Source organism: Oculina patagonica, chromosome 4, assembly GCF_052425735.1.
Source record: "Oculina patagonica isolate OP01 chromosome 4, crgOcupat, whole genome shotgun sequence".
Classification (NCBI taxonomy): domain Eukaryota; kingdom Metazoa; phylum Cnidaria; class Anthozoa; order Scleractinia; family Oculinidae; genus Oculina; species Oculina patagonica.
The window spans coordinates 45,188,360-45,203,359 of record NC_135761.1 but is presented as its reverse complement, the minus strand read 5'-3'; the positions used below and the strand labels follow the sequence as shown (position 1 = coordinate 45,203,359).

The 15,000-nt window shown below is 42.6% G+C and overlaps 1 long non-coding RNA gene and 2 pseudogenes across 3 annotated transcripts in view; all 3 read left to right on the top strand.

Annotated features, from left to right (window-relative positions):
* LOC144652686 (uncharacterized) overlaps positions 1-15,000 on the top strand; it is a 207,603-nt gene that overhangs the window by 158,340 nt on the left and 34,263 nt on the right. The window lies entirely within an intron of this gene.
* LOC144647933 (glutathione peroxidase-like) lies at positions 1,553-8,147 on the top strand (annotated as a pseudogene). Its single transcript, XR_013569650.1, has 4 exons — positions 1,553-1,561; positions 3,109-3,172; positions 3,800-4,284; positions 7,157-8,147. The product of XR_013569650.1 is annotated as a glutathione peroxidase-like (transcript).
* LOC144652635 (glutathione peroxidase-like) lies at positions 10,434-14,851 on the top strand (annotated as a pseudogene). The gene is made up of 2 exons (XR_013570568.1): positions 10,434-10,950; positions 13,889-14,851. The product of XR_013570568.1 is annotated as a glutathione peroxidase-like (transcript).

Below are 15,000 nucleotides of genomic sequence, written 5' to 3'. Positions count from 1 at the left end.
GAGAATAACCGTTGTTGGAATCATTCGCTTTGCCGTAAGTTATCTGTGATACAATCACAGCAGATCGATCTTCTCAAAAGCAACACCTAAAAAACAACGTCTGCAAAACGTAATGTCTGCAATCTTCCGACAGAAGCCTCATTTTTCGCATTCTTATCGCTCTTGGAGACAAGATTTTTCTCTTCCGGTGTTACGACAAACTGTCGTGATTGACACATTTTTTGCATTCCGATCTTTCTTAGTGGAAGAACAAAATTTTCAACTTCCGGTTTGCAGATAGCCTTTATAAACGTGGCGCGCACGCGTAATACGCAATCCGCTGGTCACTGTCAAGATTAGGGTTGCGGGCCTCTCTTGGGCCCGCAATTACAAAATTATTATTATTTAAAAAATATATTGCTAGTGATAAGGGGTTCTGACAACCCGAAATAACCACTAGGTTAAAAATGCCGGGTTGCAGGAGCTAAACTACGATCAGGCAAACACAATCTTAGAATCTGGGCGACATTGTCCGTATTCCATGTTTTCCAACCTACCTTATTGGACACGTCACTCGCTATTAAACAGAAAATTGCTTCTTATCAGGGGCGTACCTAATTCTAAACTTTATCACGCTAAACCAGCACACATCTGTCGATCAAAGGATAGCGTAGCCATCCCAACATTTCTACTCCCGCCAGTTTTCTGTGAGGGTCGCACAGTTCGACCACACTAACTGTCAGTACATAATAACTCACGCCAGTTTTCTGTGTTGGTCACACAAGGCCATAGCTCGATAATTTGCCGCCCCGGGACACCCGCCAGTTTCCGGTGTTGGTCGCATCTTTCAATGACAGTGTTGATCGCCTATCAGGGCACGTCATCTCAAGCGGTGGCATGTAGTTACCCAATACAATGTCAACTACACAATTTGCACGCCAGATTTTTGTTGATAAACACAATGACACCGCTCCACGTAAAAATCCCCACCAGTTTTCTGTGTTGGTTTGCACATAAAATCACAGAAGAAAACATTACTATCCGCGAAACCTGTAACTACGCCCGTTCGTGTTTGTGTAATGGCATATCATGATCACAGCCGGTCATCACACCTGGTGGTTATCTAGTAGCCCAATACTATTAATGTATCGGCAACACGATATTTAGGCATATCGCATAGCGCGAATTATCAGTGCTGGGAACTGATTAAGGCATGCTAACTAGTACTGAGTGAACAGAGCCGAAAAACCCGAAAACCAAGGCTGTAGTTTGGGTAAGTAAAACACATCGCGCGAAGCTGAGTCAAAGCGCGGAGGACAGCGATATGAAACTAGAGGGGGGAGGGACAGGAGAGTACACTCCCTCCTCCCTGCTTTTTGCGCCAATTTCTCCCTCCTCCCTACTTTTTTGTGCCAATTTCTCCCTCCTCCCTATTTTTTTTAGCCAAAATTTCTCCCTCCTCCCTAGTTTTTGCCAAAATTTCCCCCTTCTCCCTAGTTTTTTTGGCCATTTCTCCCCCCTCCCTATTCGGTACCTCCCCCCTCAAACTAAACCGTGATGTCCTGTAACCCACATGGCTGAGGTATGAGAAACGCGCAGATAGACTCAGGCCATGCAGCGAGGCCTGGCTGCACGCAACCAAAAGAAACACCCCTAGTAGCGTTCCTAAACCGAGAGGAAACTCCGACACGAACGGTCTAAATAGATTGAACGAACAGGCGCCCAGAGGGCAATTCCTCCTCCCCCCCCCCTCCAGAAGCAGGGGTGGGTAAAGGCAAGGAACCGCGCTACGGTGAGGCGGAGGGCAGCATAGATATGGGCGAGATGGCCATATGTTCTTACAAACTACGAAAGGTGGCTCACTGGAGTGGTTGAGGGGACCGCGGCCGAGGCTGTTGAAGCTGTAGTCGGGCTTGGCGCGGTAGTGACCACAGTCCGCGCGGCGGCTTTTGTCGTTGCTGGTGCGGCCGTCATAGGCGCTGAGGGCCCTGGCTCGGTTGGTGACACTCGTACCTGGATCCTGCGGAGTCTGACTCACTGTAGTAAACCTTAGTTGCGGAGCTCGAAAGAACACGTCCTCATGCGCGGTGGGTTGAGTAAAAAGACGATATCTTGGGTTAAGATAACAACTTTCACTACGGTGTACGATGAGTATCATGCGTTAAAATCTTTAAAAGTTACATGAAATCTTGAAAAATACATAAAATCTTGAAAAGTTACATGAAATATTGAAAAAATACATAAAATCTTGAAAAGTGACACGAAATCTTGAAAAAAAAAACGCAAGAAATCTTGAAAAACACAAAAATTTTGAAAAACACGAATAAATCTTGAAAAAAGTTAAAAATCTTGAGAAACACGAAAAAGTCTTGAAAAACGCGAAAAAATCTTGAAAAACGCGAAAAAATCTTGAAAAACGCGAAAAATCTCGAAAAACGCGAAAAAGCTTGAAGATAAATTAAAGGTCATATGAGATATTGATTACAAGTGACACCAAGTGTTTGTTGAATACCTGTCTGTTAAGCCAAACACAACTTCCTTTGAGCTGTTTCGGTAAAAGTATTGGTTGAAATTTGCGTTTTGGAACTCAACTAACTGCCTCCATTATTTTTTATTCGTTTCGTTGCGTTACTTGTATCCAACAAATTAATTTTATTTCAGTTTTATCAGCTGCATTTAAAGTCTCCAGGATGCCATAACGATGATGGGCTGAAATAACTCACAAGCCTTTGAGACTGTAGTACCCTTGAAAGGACTCGGATCTAAGATCTTAGCATCAGTGGGAAAAAAAAAACAATCCTGCGAGCTGACCGCACGCCAATGATAGACAAAATCACTGTCAGAGAGGTCCACTGATCCGATCCCGGGAGGGGGCACTTGACATAACCTCGGGTAAGGAGGTACGGCCCGGCCTCCTAAACCCTGACCCTGTTTAAGACTCGAACCTCTAATTTTCCTACCCTGTAATGTCAATTTTTGATACCCCGTCTAAGACATAAACAAGTACCTCACTGGCTTTGCTGTAATCGCGAATTAAGCTAAGTATCAATGCCGAAATCAACGTAAGTACTGAAGAATTTGTGGAAATTTGGCTTAAGGCTAAGTTTGTATAAATTTACTCCTCTGCAGGCATATAAGCCTATCCTGTTCGACATTGGTCCATGTAAAGATACCCCGTTTAAGACAAAAAGGGGTGAAATATATTCCCCGTTCAAGACAAAAAAGCCTGAAAACTATACCCCATCTGGCCGCACGTCCCCGTTAAGCCCTTATAAGGGAGTACCCTTCCCCCCGGGGGATCCGATACACGTTACAGGGTGAGACAACAATATTATTTTATAGGAGTGACAAACGACTCTTATGCCACAGAACTAGCAAACAAACTGACATTAATATTTTTACAGAAACAGCTCTAGTGATCTAGAGAATGAAAAATCCTTAATTAAACAGACTGTAGGTTAACTTTAACCGACCAACGGGAGTCGTGTTTGGTCAAACAGACATGCATGTATTCAACAAGCACGTCGTGTCACGTGAGATCAATATCTCATATGACCTTTTCATGATAATTTTCAAGCTTTCAGCATTTTTATCAAGATTTTCAGGTGATTTTCAAGTTTTTTTTGGCGTTTTCAAGATTTGTTTTGGTTTTTCCAGTTTTCTTGCGTTTTTCAAGATTTTTCGCGTTTTTCAAGATTTTTTCGTGTTTTTCCAGATTTCATGTAGTTTTTGATACTCATCGATCATCGTACACCGTATTTCACAGTGCGCATGAGTCAGGATAGTTTATAAGTTGCGTAACACATTGCGAGCATTTGAGTTCATATCACGACGCAAGTCGCGATAGCCCGCCCTCCTGTGTTCGCTTTTCTTTTGTACCTCTTTGCTGGTTATGCAGCCGAGGCAAGCAAAGAAACGTGGACGAATTGTATTCGAGATGTCAGTCATTCCTTGTACGACTTCCCCACAAAGTTTCTGAATGGAACGGCAGTTTCGTTGAGCAAGTATCGCGGCAACGTTAGCCTTGTGCTAAACGTGGCGACCTACTGAGGGTACGCTGTACAGTACCCTCATCTGAATGCACTAATGAGAGAGTTTTCCACCGGCAAGTACAAGTGTGGATTCTCCGTGTTGGCGTTTCCATGCAATCAGTTTATGTATCAGGAGCCCGGAGCGAATGCTCGAGAGATCTTGAATGGATTGAAATGCGTCAGGCCGGGCAATGGATTTGAGCCGAATTTTCCGCTCTTTCAGAAGATCCAAGTCAATGGCAAGAACGAAGATCAAATCTACACTTTCTTGAAGGTAATTTGGGTTATTTCCTAGCGTCATTTAGGATCATGTATGTTTATTTTTTTGCTACTGTAGTAACATAAGCTCTCTAATGGCTGAAATCTATCCGTTAGGGAGGAGCGCGAAGAGAGTGAGTATTGCGCGTGACTAATCACAAGACCTAAGGAGAAGCGCGAGTTAGGAACGGGAAAAAGATTTTTCGTAAAACCTCCATTTGTACATTCTATCCCAAACAAATGAGCGCTTTTTAAATATTTAAATATTGTAATTAAAGCCTGGTTTTCACTAGCGACGCAAGCACGCAATCACGCAATCACGCATGAAGGACAAATTTTGATCCTTGTTCTTGTGGTTGCCGCAAGCACAATACACAGTGTGGATTCAATTGTAGATTCTTTTATTCTTAATTCCCCCGAGATATCTATACGAACTGACAAGTGACAAAATAGAACACACCATTTGTTTGTAAAGAGAGATTTATTTCACAATAGTACCCCCCCAAAAAAAACCCGATAAAACCCTTAAGAAATAAAGCTCTCTGCCCACCATATGGATGGGAGGGATGGGTAAAGGAAATTGTACAAATAAAATGCATAGAACACGTTCCCCAGAAAATCAATACTGAAATAATGTTCAATACGCCTACTGAGCGTACTATTTGTAAGGGCCTGTTTACATGGAAGGAGGGTAACCCTTCTAGAAGGGTTACTCTTTTAGGAGGGTAACCCTCCTCTATTGTTTTCCCGGTTTCGTTTGCATGCGAGGTAGGGTTACCCTAGGAGGAGGGTAACCCTATCTGCTTGCTAGGGTTACCCTTCTAGGAGGGTCAACTTTTTGTTTATTTATATTAAATTTTAATTTAAGATAGAGTTACCCACCTAGGAGGGTTAAGTTTAGGGCGATCAGATTACTGTCACATTCCCGTTTACTGCAAACATGGCTTCGCACAGTTATAAACCTGGAGAATTATTTCGGAGAACTATGCCGGCAAAATAGGCAAATCCAAGCCGGGACGATACTGAAGTCAGAACGACAGACAGGGCAACAGTTTGGCTGCTGCAATACAATATTCTCCTACTGATGTCCAATTAATTGGCGAAAGTCTTGACCAAAACGAAGGTTCGGCAGACGGAGGCGTACTTGATTAAAACAAAACGAAAAAAAGGTGGCCAATCGATCAGACTCTTCGTCTAAAAAAGACGAAGAAGTGGACATGGTAGCCTGTGTACAGCCGTCCCGCTCCCCTAAAAAAAATTGCGATTTTTTTTGAGGGGAGCGGGACGGCTGTACACAGGCTATGGACATGGGCGCCTGCGGCCGTTGAACTGCTTCTTTAATGTATCAAAGAGTACAAGACGCAGTGCGAATTTAACGGGTTCAGGTTTCTGTGGATTTGATTTTTTTTGGCGAGCCCTAGGGATAACCCTACACATATGTAAAGGAGGGCGATCTTTTGACCCTTCTAGGAGGGTTACCGGGAGGACAAATGCAGGAGACGTGGGTGACGCCAGAATATGAACACACATACGATGAAACATCTTTACGGGGCACAAGGGCGAATGGGCAAAAGCAAACGACGTGACCCGCCGGAGTGACCCGCTAGCGCTTGATTAGTTTTAGACCACTTAAACGTGACAGTGAGACCTTGTGGGGCTGGAACTATATCCCCTCTACACAAATGCTTACGACAATCGAAAGATCGCTTTAAAAAGGGAACAATGTTAGATATACGCGCAAAAAAAGGAATTGTACAAACAATATGCAAAGAACACGTTCCCCAGAAATGTTGTTCAATACGCCTACTGAGCGTACTATATATAAATCACGTGCTGAACATGAAATGAGATCATATAGCTATTACGCAATATTGATGAGTGACAAAAGACATTACGATCTGATAATCGATATGTGGAATTAATAATTTTGAAGCGTCCTCCAAAATAAGCACATGAGTGATAAGTGATGCTGGCCAGCTTAGACCCACGCACAAACACAGAGGTCACCATCTGAATATCCGATTCCCAAAAAGTACTCTGTACTTGCCGATGTGATTGCTGAAAAACGCGCGTCGGAGTGATCGACACATAGTCAACAATAGACCATAGTCGTTTTCTTGGTATTGGACTGGAACTAGCTTGCGATGGAGGCTAATGCGGTGAATTCTTTCAAATGCAAATGAGGTTTTCTCTAATAATAATATTTCCCCCGCATTAGCCTCCATTGCAAGCTACAATGTAGTTCCAGTCCAATACCGAGAATACGAATATGGTTTATTCAATTTAGAGGACACCCTGAAAGAAAGCGCTCGCTAAAAGCCGTACTGCTATATTGAATGAATGAACGATATAGGTGCCTATATAGCGCATTTACAAAGCTCAATGCGCTTCACAATTAGAATTTATGGGATGAGACAGGACATCAGCATATCAGGCGCCTTTCGCAGCCGCTATCCGTCCATGTGTATGATCTCACCCCACCACCTAACCCATAGAATATAGAACAGACCAGACCAGACCATAGAATATAGAACAGACCACAACACCGGGAACGTTTCCGGTCTGGAAGTCGAACCCGAGATCTCCCGCACGACAGTACGGCGCTCTACCAACTGAGCTAACCGGTCAGTCCACTTACACTGTATGCTCAATTTACTTTTTGTAGTCACGCTTTCTCCTCCCTGGTGGGGTTATCAGTCAAGACGCAACTTCGAATGTATTCAATCAATCCACTAACCAACCTCCTACGCAGACGTTCTTTGGACTCGTCACGCGTTCCTTCCCGTCGTCACGCGTTCCTCCGTAGGGGAGGAACGCGTGACGAGTCCAAAGAACGTCTGCGTAGGAGGCTATCCACTAACAAGGTATGCTCAATTTACACTTTGTAGTCACGCTGTCTCCTCCCTGGTGGGGTCATCACTCCATCATGGGAAACTACGATCCTGTGGTCCCCTGTGAGGAGTAACGACATCTCGTGGAACTTTGAGAAGTTTCTAGTGGATCATCGAGGATTTCCCGTAAAGCGCTACTTGCCCCCCACCGAACCTTTTGATCTCGTGGACGACATTATCAGTCTTATGGAAGCATGTTAGGATGGACGCTGCAAACTGAATGACTATTTCTTTAATTGTATATTCTGTTTTTTTTTTTCAGTTAATTCCAAGCGAGATCATGACCCCCTTGGGCAACCTCCGGGCATTTGACTTTTTTCAAAATGTCTGATCAAATTCCTCACTTTGTGGGCCAAACGCACGGTGAAATTCCCCACCGGTCGAGGTTGAAATGTCATTGTGAGTTGGGTTTTCTCGTTAACACGAGGTCTATACGGACACTCATGCCCTATTAGGTAAACTGGTACGTTGAAACTTCTTTACATTAACGTAACAAAATACTTACTTCACGGGCTTGAACACCGCTAGAGTTTTATAGTTTATAATAACACATTTTGTCAACTGTCAAATACCCGACCATCCGGGCTTCTGTTTAATCAAATTCTCCACCAACTGGGCCTCAGTAGCGGTTAAATGCCCGGGGGTTGCCAAGGGGGGATGATCTCGCTTGGAATTGACTGATACATTATTCAGTCAAATGAAAAAGTGACTTAATCGAAGTGTCGAGCTTAATTTTGAATGTCTTTTTATACATTGAATACATACAATTGCTCAATTTTATGACGGACTATTTGTAAACTGTTTAATACAGTAAAATGGTCTTGAGTTACGTTTTTGTCTGTTCAGTATTTTGTGCATTCAGCTGCAATGGACGAAAAACAAGACTTTGAGCTTTGTACGTTGTAAATGTGTGATAAAACGTTTTGCAATAAACTAGAGAGAACCAGTGAAATGTAAATGTTGTTTATTATAATATTTTTGTCTTCAGCGTTTGTTTGTTTGTTTTTCTCTTTTTCCGGAACACACCCGACAGTGGAGCTTTCCACAAGTTGCTCGAGATTTCCCAAAAAGTTGCCCGTAATTTCTCAAAAAGTTGCTCAAAAATTGCTGCAAAAATCCAAAAAAGTTGCTTCTGATAATAAAAGTTGCTCGAAAGTTGGTCCAAAAAATCTTAGCATCAGTTGGAAAAAAAACAATCCTGCGAGCTGACCGCACGCCAATGATAAGCAAAATCACTGTCAGAGAGGTCCACTGATCCGATTCCGGGGGGAGGGGGCACTTGACATGACCTCGGGTAGGGAGGTACGGCCCGGCCTCCTAAACCCTGGCCCGGCCTGTTTAAGACACGAACCTCTGATTTTCCTACCCTGTTTAACACAGAATGTCAATTTTTGATACCCCGTCTTAGACATAAACAAGTACCTCACTGGTTTTGTTGTAATCGCGAATTGAGCTAAGTATCAATGCCGAAATCAACGTAAGTACGGATGAATAATTTGTGGAAATTTGATTTGTGGCTAAGTTTGTATAAATTTACTCCTCTGCAGGCATATAAGCCTATCCTGTTCGACATTGGTCCATGTAAAGATACCCCGTTTAAGACAAAAAGGGGTGAAATATATTCCCCGTTCAAGACAAAAAAGCCTGAAAACTATAACGAAACAGCTGTCCGCGGTTGCAATCCTGCTGTATCGGTTCCAGTCGTGGTGTTGTCTCGCAAAGCCTATTTTCACGTAGTATGATCAGCCTTGCTTGCAGCTGTTTGTTATTTCATTTTATTGCTGATCAGATCTCTCAGTAGATCCTACGAATAGCAGCATTATCGTTCGCGGTCCCTTGCAGTTTTAGTCTTACTTATACCCCATCTGGCCGCACGTCCTCGTTAAGCCCTTATAAGGGAGTACCCTTCCCCCCGGGGGATCCGATACACGTTACAGGGTGAGACAACAATACTCTTTTATAGGAATGACAAACGACTCTTAACTAAAAATGCCACAGAACTAGCAAACAAACTGACATTAATATTTTTACAGAAACAGCTCTAGTCATCTAGAGAAGGAAAAATCCTTAATTAAACAGACTGAAGGTTAACCGACCAACGGGAGTCGTGTTTGGTCAAACAGACATTTATTCAACAAGCACGTCGTGTCACGTGAGATCAATATCTCATATGACCTTTTCATGATAATTTTCAAGCTTTCAGCATATTTATCAAGATTTTCGCGTGATTTTCAAGTTTTTTATGGCGTTTTCAAGATTTGTTTTGGTTTTTCCAGTTTTCTTGCGTTTTTCAAGATTTTTTCGCGTTTTTCAAGATTTTTTCCCAGGCATAACTAATCGATGACATCAATGGCATCAATAAAATCAATGAGTAATCAATAGGTAATCAATAGGTAATCAGTTGATTAGTCATTGATTATTGCCGATGATCGATGAGTAATTGATGACTAATCGATAGGCCACAAAATTTTTGGTTATCGATTAGTCATCGATTGCATCGATTAGTCATTGATTCCATTGATTAGTCATTGATTTCATTCATTACTCATCGATATCACCTCATTCCGGTGCGTAATGTTACTGCCTATGACGGCTGTTTCCCTAAGCCAAAGCAGTTTTACTTTGCTGACAAACATCAACAGGAACAAATCTATAACCACGTAGTCGTTGTCAGCGTACTTGTTAGTTTCATTTTCAGACTGGCTGGTTCCTGTTCAGTTTTTTTTATTATTAAATAATGAGTTGGATAAAGTGATCATCTGTTTTTGTGATTAGCACTTCACGTCTCGACATGCCGGAAGGTTATTTGACCTTTTATGAAGGCGTAATTTCGTCAACAGGAACGCCAGTTATAAAAAAAAATCACAAAAGAAAAAAATGGTACAAGAAAGCAAGGAATGTGTCTTGTGTGCAGTATAATAGTCGATGAGTTTAATCGATGGGTCATCGATGAGTTATCAATAACATCAATAGGTAATCAACCACATCAATGAGTAATCGATGTCATCGATGAGTAATCGATAGGCCACAAAATTTTTGAGCTTCGATTACTCATCGATTACTCATTGATCATCGCCAATAATCAATGACTAATCAACTGATTACCCTTCGATTACTCATCGATTACCAATTGATGTCATTGATCATCGATTAGTTATGCCTGGTTTTTCGCGTATTTCAAGTTTTTTCGTGTTTTTCCAGATTTCATGTAGTTTTTGATACTCATCGATCATCGTACACCGTATTTCACAGTGCGCATGAGTCAGGATAGTTTATAAGTTGCGTAACGCATTGCGAGCATTTGAATTCATATCACGACGCAAGTCGTGATGGCCCGCCCTCCTGTGTTCGCTTTCCTTTTGTACCTCTTTGCTGGTTATGCAGCCGAGGCAAGCAAAGAAACGTGGACGAATTGTACTCGAGATGTCAGTCATTCCTTGTACGACTTCCCCACAAAGTTTCTGAATGGAACGGCAGTTTCGTTGAGCAAGTACCGCGGCGAAGTTAGCCTTGTGCTAAACGTGGCGACCTACTGAGGGTACGCTGTACAGTACCCTCATCTGAATGCACTAATGAGAGAGTTTTCCACCGGCAAGTACAAGTGTGGATTCTCCGTGTTGGCGTTTCCATGCAATCAGTTCATGTACCAGGAGCCCGGAGCGAATGCTCGAGAGATCTTGAATGGATTGAAATACGTCAGGCCGGGCAATGGATTTGAGCCGAATTTTCCGCTCTTTCAGAAGATCCAAGTCAATGGCAAGAACGAAGATCAAATCTACACTTTCTTGAAGGTAATTTGGGTTATTTCCTAGCGTCATTTAGGACCATGTATGTTTATGTTTTTGCTACTGTAGTAATATAGCTCTCTATAAATGGCTGAAATCTATCCGTTAGGGGGGAGCGCGAAGCGAGTGAGTATTGCGCGTGACTAATCAAAAGACCTAAGGAGAAGCGCGAGTTAGGTACGGGAAAAGGATTTTTCGTAAAACCTCCATTTGTACATTCTATCCCAAACAAATGAGCGCTTTTAAAATATTTAAATATTGTAATTAAAGCCTGGTTTTCACTAGCGACGCAAGCACAAGGGCAAGCATAAGCGCAATCACGCATGAAGGACAAATTTTGATCCTTGTTCTTGTGGTTGCCGCAAGCACAAGCACAAGCATATAACTGCAATGCACTAGTGCTTTTGCTTGAGTCAAAGCCGTTTTCACGGTGAAATAAGAGCTGTTATTGTTACGCCTGTGCCTGTGCTTGTGCTTACGTCGCTAGTGAGCCGAAGGCCGAGGTTGTGATATCATGAAAGATCGAACCACCCATTCAAAAAAAACGAAAGTGAAATACTATAATTATACAATACACAGTGTGGATTCCATTGTAGATTCTTTTATTCTTAATTCCCCCGAGATATCTATACGAACTGACAAGTGACAAAATAGAACACACCATTTGTTTGTAAAGAGAGATTTATTTCACAATAGTACAAAAACCCGATTAAACCCTAAAGAAATAAAGCTCTCTGCCCACCATATGGGTGGGAGGGATGAGTAAAGGAAATTGTACAAATAAAATGCAAAGAACACGTTCCCCCAAAAATCAATACTGAAATAATGTTCAATACGCCTACTGAGCCGGTACTATATGTAAAGGCCTGTTTACATGGAAGGAGGGTAACCCTTCTAGAAGGATTACCCTTTTAGGAGGGTAACCCTCCTCTATTGTTTTCCCGGTTTCGTTTACATGCGAGGTAGGGTTACCCTAAGAGGAGGGTAACCCTAGGGTGCTTGCTAGGGTTACCCTTCCAGGAGGGTCAAGTTTTTGTTTATTTATATTAAATTTTAATTTAAGGTAGGGTTACCCTCCTAGGATGGTCAGGTTTAGGACGAACATATTACTGTCACATTCCTGTTTACTTCAAACATGGCTTCGCACAGTTATAAACCTGGAGAATTATTTCGGAGAACTATGCCGGCAAAAGAGGCAAATCCAAGCCGGGACGATACTTTTTCGATTGTCGTAAGCATTTAAAAAAAAATGCGATTTTTTTGAGGGGAGCGGGACGGCTGTACACAGGCTATGGACATGGGCGCCTGAGGCCGTTGAACTGCTTCTTAAATGTATCAAAGAGTACAAGACGCAGTGCGAATTTAACGGGTTCAGTTTTCCGTGGATTTTTTTTTTTGGCGAGCCCTAGGGATAACATATGTAAAGGAGGGTGATCTTTTGACCCTTCTAGAAGGGTAACCCTTCTAGGAGGGTTACCGGGAGGACAAATGCAGGAGACGTGGGTGACGCCGGAATATGAACACACATACGATGAAACATCTTTACGGGGCACAAGGGCGAATGGGCAAAAGCAAACGACGTGAACCGGCTTGATTAGTTTTAGACCACTTAAACGTGACAGTGAGACCATGTGATGCTGGAACCATATCCCCTCTACACAAATGCTTACGACAATCGAAAGATCGCTTTAAAAAGGGAACAATGTTAGATATACGCGCAAAAAAGAAATTGTACAAACAATATATGCAAAGAACACTTTCCCCAAAAATGTTGTTCAATACGCCTACTGAGCGTACTGTATGTAAATCACGTGCTGAACATGCAATGAGATCATATAGCTATTACGCAATGTTGATGAGTGACAAAAGACATTACGATCTGATAAACGATATGTGGAATTAATAATTTTGAAGCGTCCTCCAAAATAAGCACAAGAGTGATAAGTGATGCTGTCCAGCTTAGACCCACGCACAAACACAGAGGTCACCATCTGAATATCCGATTCCCAAAAAGTACTCTGTACTTGCCGATGTGATTGCTGAAAGTGATCGACACATAGTCAACAATAGACCATATTCGTATTCTCGGTATTGGACTGGAACTAGCTTGCGGTGGAGGCTAATGCGGGGAATTCTTTCAAATGCAAATGAAGCTTTTTCTAATGATTATTCCCCCGCATTAGCCTCCATTGCACGCTACAATGTAGTTCCAGTCCAATACCGAGAATACGAATATGGTTTATTCAATTTAGAAAACACCCTGAAAGAAAGCGCTCGCTAAAAGCCGTAGTGCTATACCGAATGAATGAATGAATGAATGATATAGGTTCCTATATAGCGCATTTACAAAGCTCAATGCGCTTCACAATTAGAATTTATGGAATGAGACAGGACATCAGCATATCTGTCCATGTGTATGATCTCACCCCACCACCTAACTCATAGAATATAGAACAGACCACAACACCGGGAACTTCGTGCCCTACTCTTTACGATGAGTGTGTGGGTTCTTTAACGTCCACTGAAGATGCAGGAGATGGGGCCTAGAGAAGACTAGAACGTCTAACCATTTGCAGATTTAATTACAAAGACAGCACGTTCTCCTCAATTATTTGAACCCCCAGAGTGTTGGTCCGGTCTGGGAGTCGAACCCGAGACCTCCCGCACGACAGTACGGCGCTCTACCAACTGAGCTAACCGGTCAGTCCACTTACACTGTATGCTCAATTTACTTTTTGTAGTCACGCTTTCTCCTCCCTGGTGGGGTTATCAGTCAAGACGCAACTTCGAATGTATTCAATCAATCCACTAACCAGCCTCCTACGCAGACGTTGTTTGGACTCGTCACGCGTTCCTCCGTGGGGGAGGAACGCGTGACGAGTCCAAAGAACGTCTGCGTAGGAGGCTATCCACTAACAAGGTATGCTCAATTTACACTTTGTAGTCACGCTGTCTCCTCCCTGGTGGGGTCATCACTCCATCATGGGAAACTACGATCCTGTGGTCCCCTGTGAGGAGTAACGACATCTCGTGGAACTTTGAGAAGTTTCTAGTGGATCATCGAGGATTTCCCGTAAAGCGCTACTTGCCCCCCACCGAACCGTTTGATCTCGTGGACGACATTACCAGTCTTATGGAAGCATGTTAGGATGGACGCTGCAAACTGAATGACTATTTCTTTAATTGTATATTCTGTTGTTTTTTTTCAGTTAATTCCAAGCGAGATCATGACCCCCTTGGGCAATCCCCGGGCATTCGACTTTTTTCAAAATGTCTGATCAAATTCCCCACTTTGTGGGCCAAACGCACGGTCAAATTCCCCACCGGTCGAGGCTGAAATGTCATTGTGAGTTGGGTTTTCTCGTTAACACTAGGTCTAAACGGACACTCATGCCATATTAATCAGCATTTTTTTTAGGTAAACTGGTACGTTGAAACTTCTTTACATTAACGTAACAAAATACTTACTCCACGGGCTTTAGCACGCTAGCGTTTTATAGTTTATAACACATTTTGTCGACGATCAAATGCCCGCTCAATTCGGGCTTCTGTTCGATCAAAATTTAAATTCCCCACTATCTGGGCCTCAGTAGCGGTCAAATGCTCGGGGGTTGCCCAGGGGGGATGATCTCGCTTTGACTGATACATTATTCAGTCAAATGAAAAAGTGACTCAATCGAAGTGTCGAGCTTAATTTTAAATGTCTTTTTCCACATTGAATACATACAATCGCTCAGTGATATGACGGACTATTTGCAAACTGTTTATTACAGTAAAATGGTCTTGAGTTACGTTTTGTCCGTTCAGTATTTTGTGCATTCTGCTGCAATGGACGAAAAACAAGACTTTGAGCTTTGTACGTTGTAAATGTGTGATAAAAAGTTTTGCAATAAATTAGAGAGAACCAGTGAAATTGTCTTCAGCGTTTGTTTGTATGCTCCTCTCTTTTTCCGGAATATATCTACCAGTATACTCGCGGTGATGCTATCATAGTCCTCTGGGATGAGAGGGAATTCTCGCACGTTTACTTAACTATAAGAGTAACGCAAGCCTGCA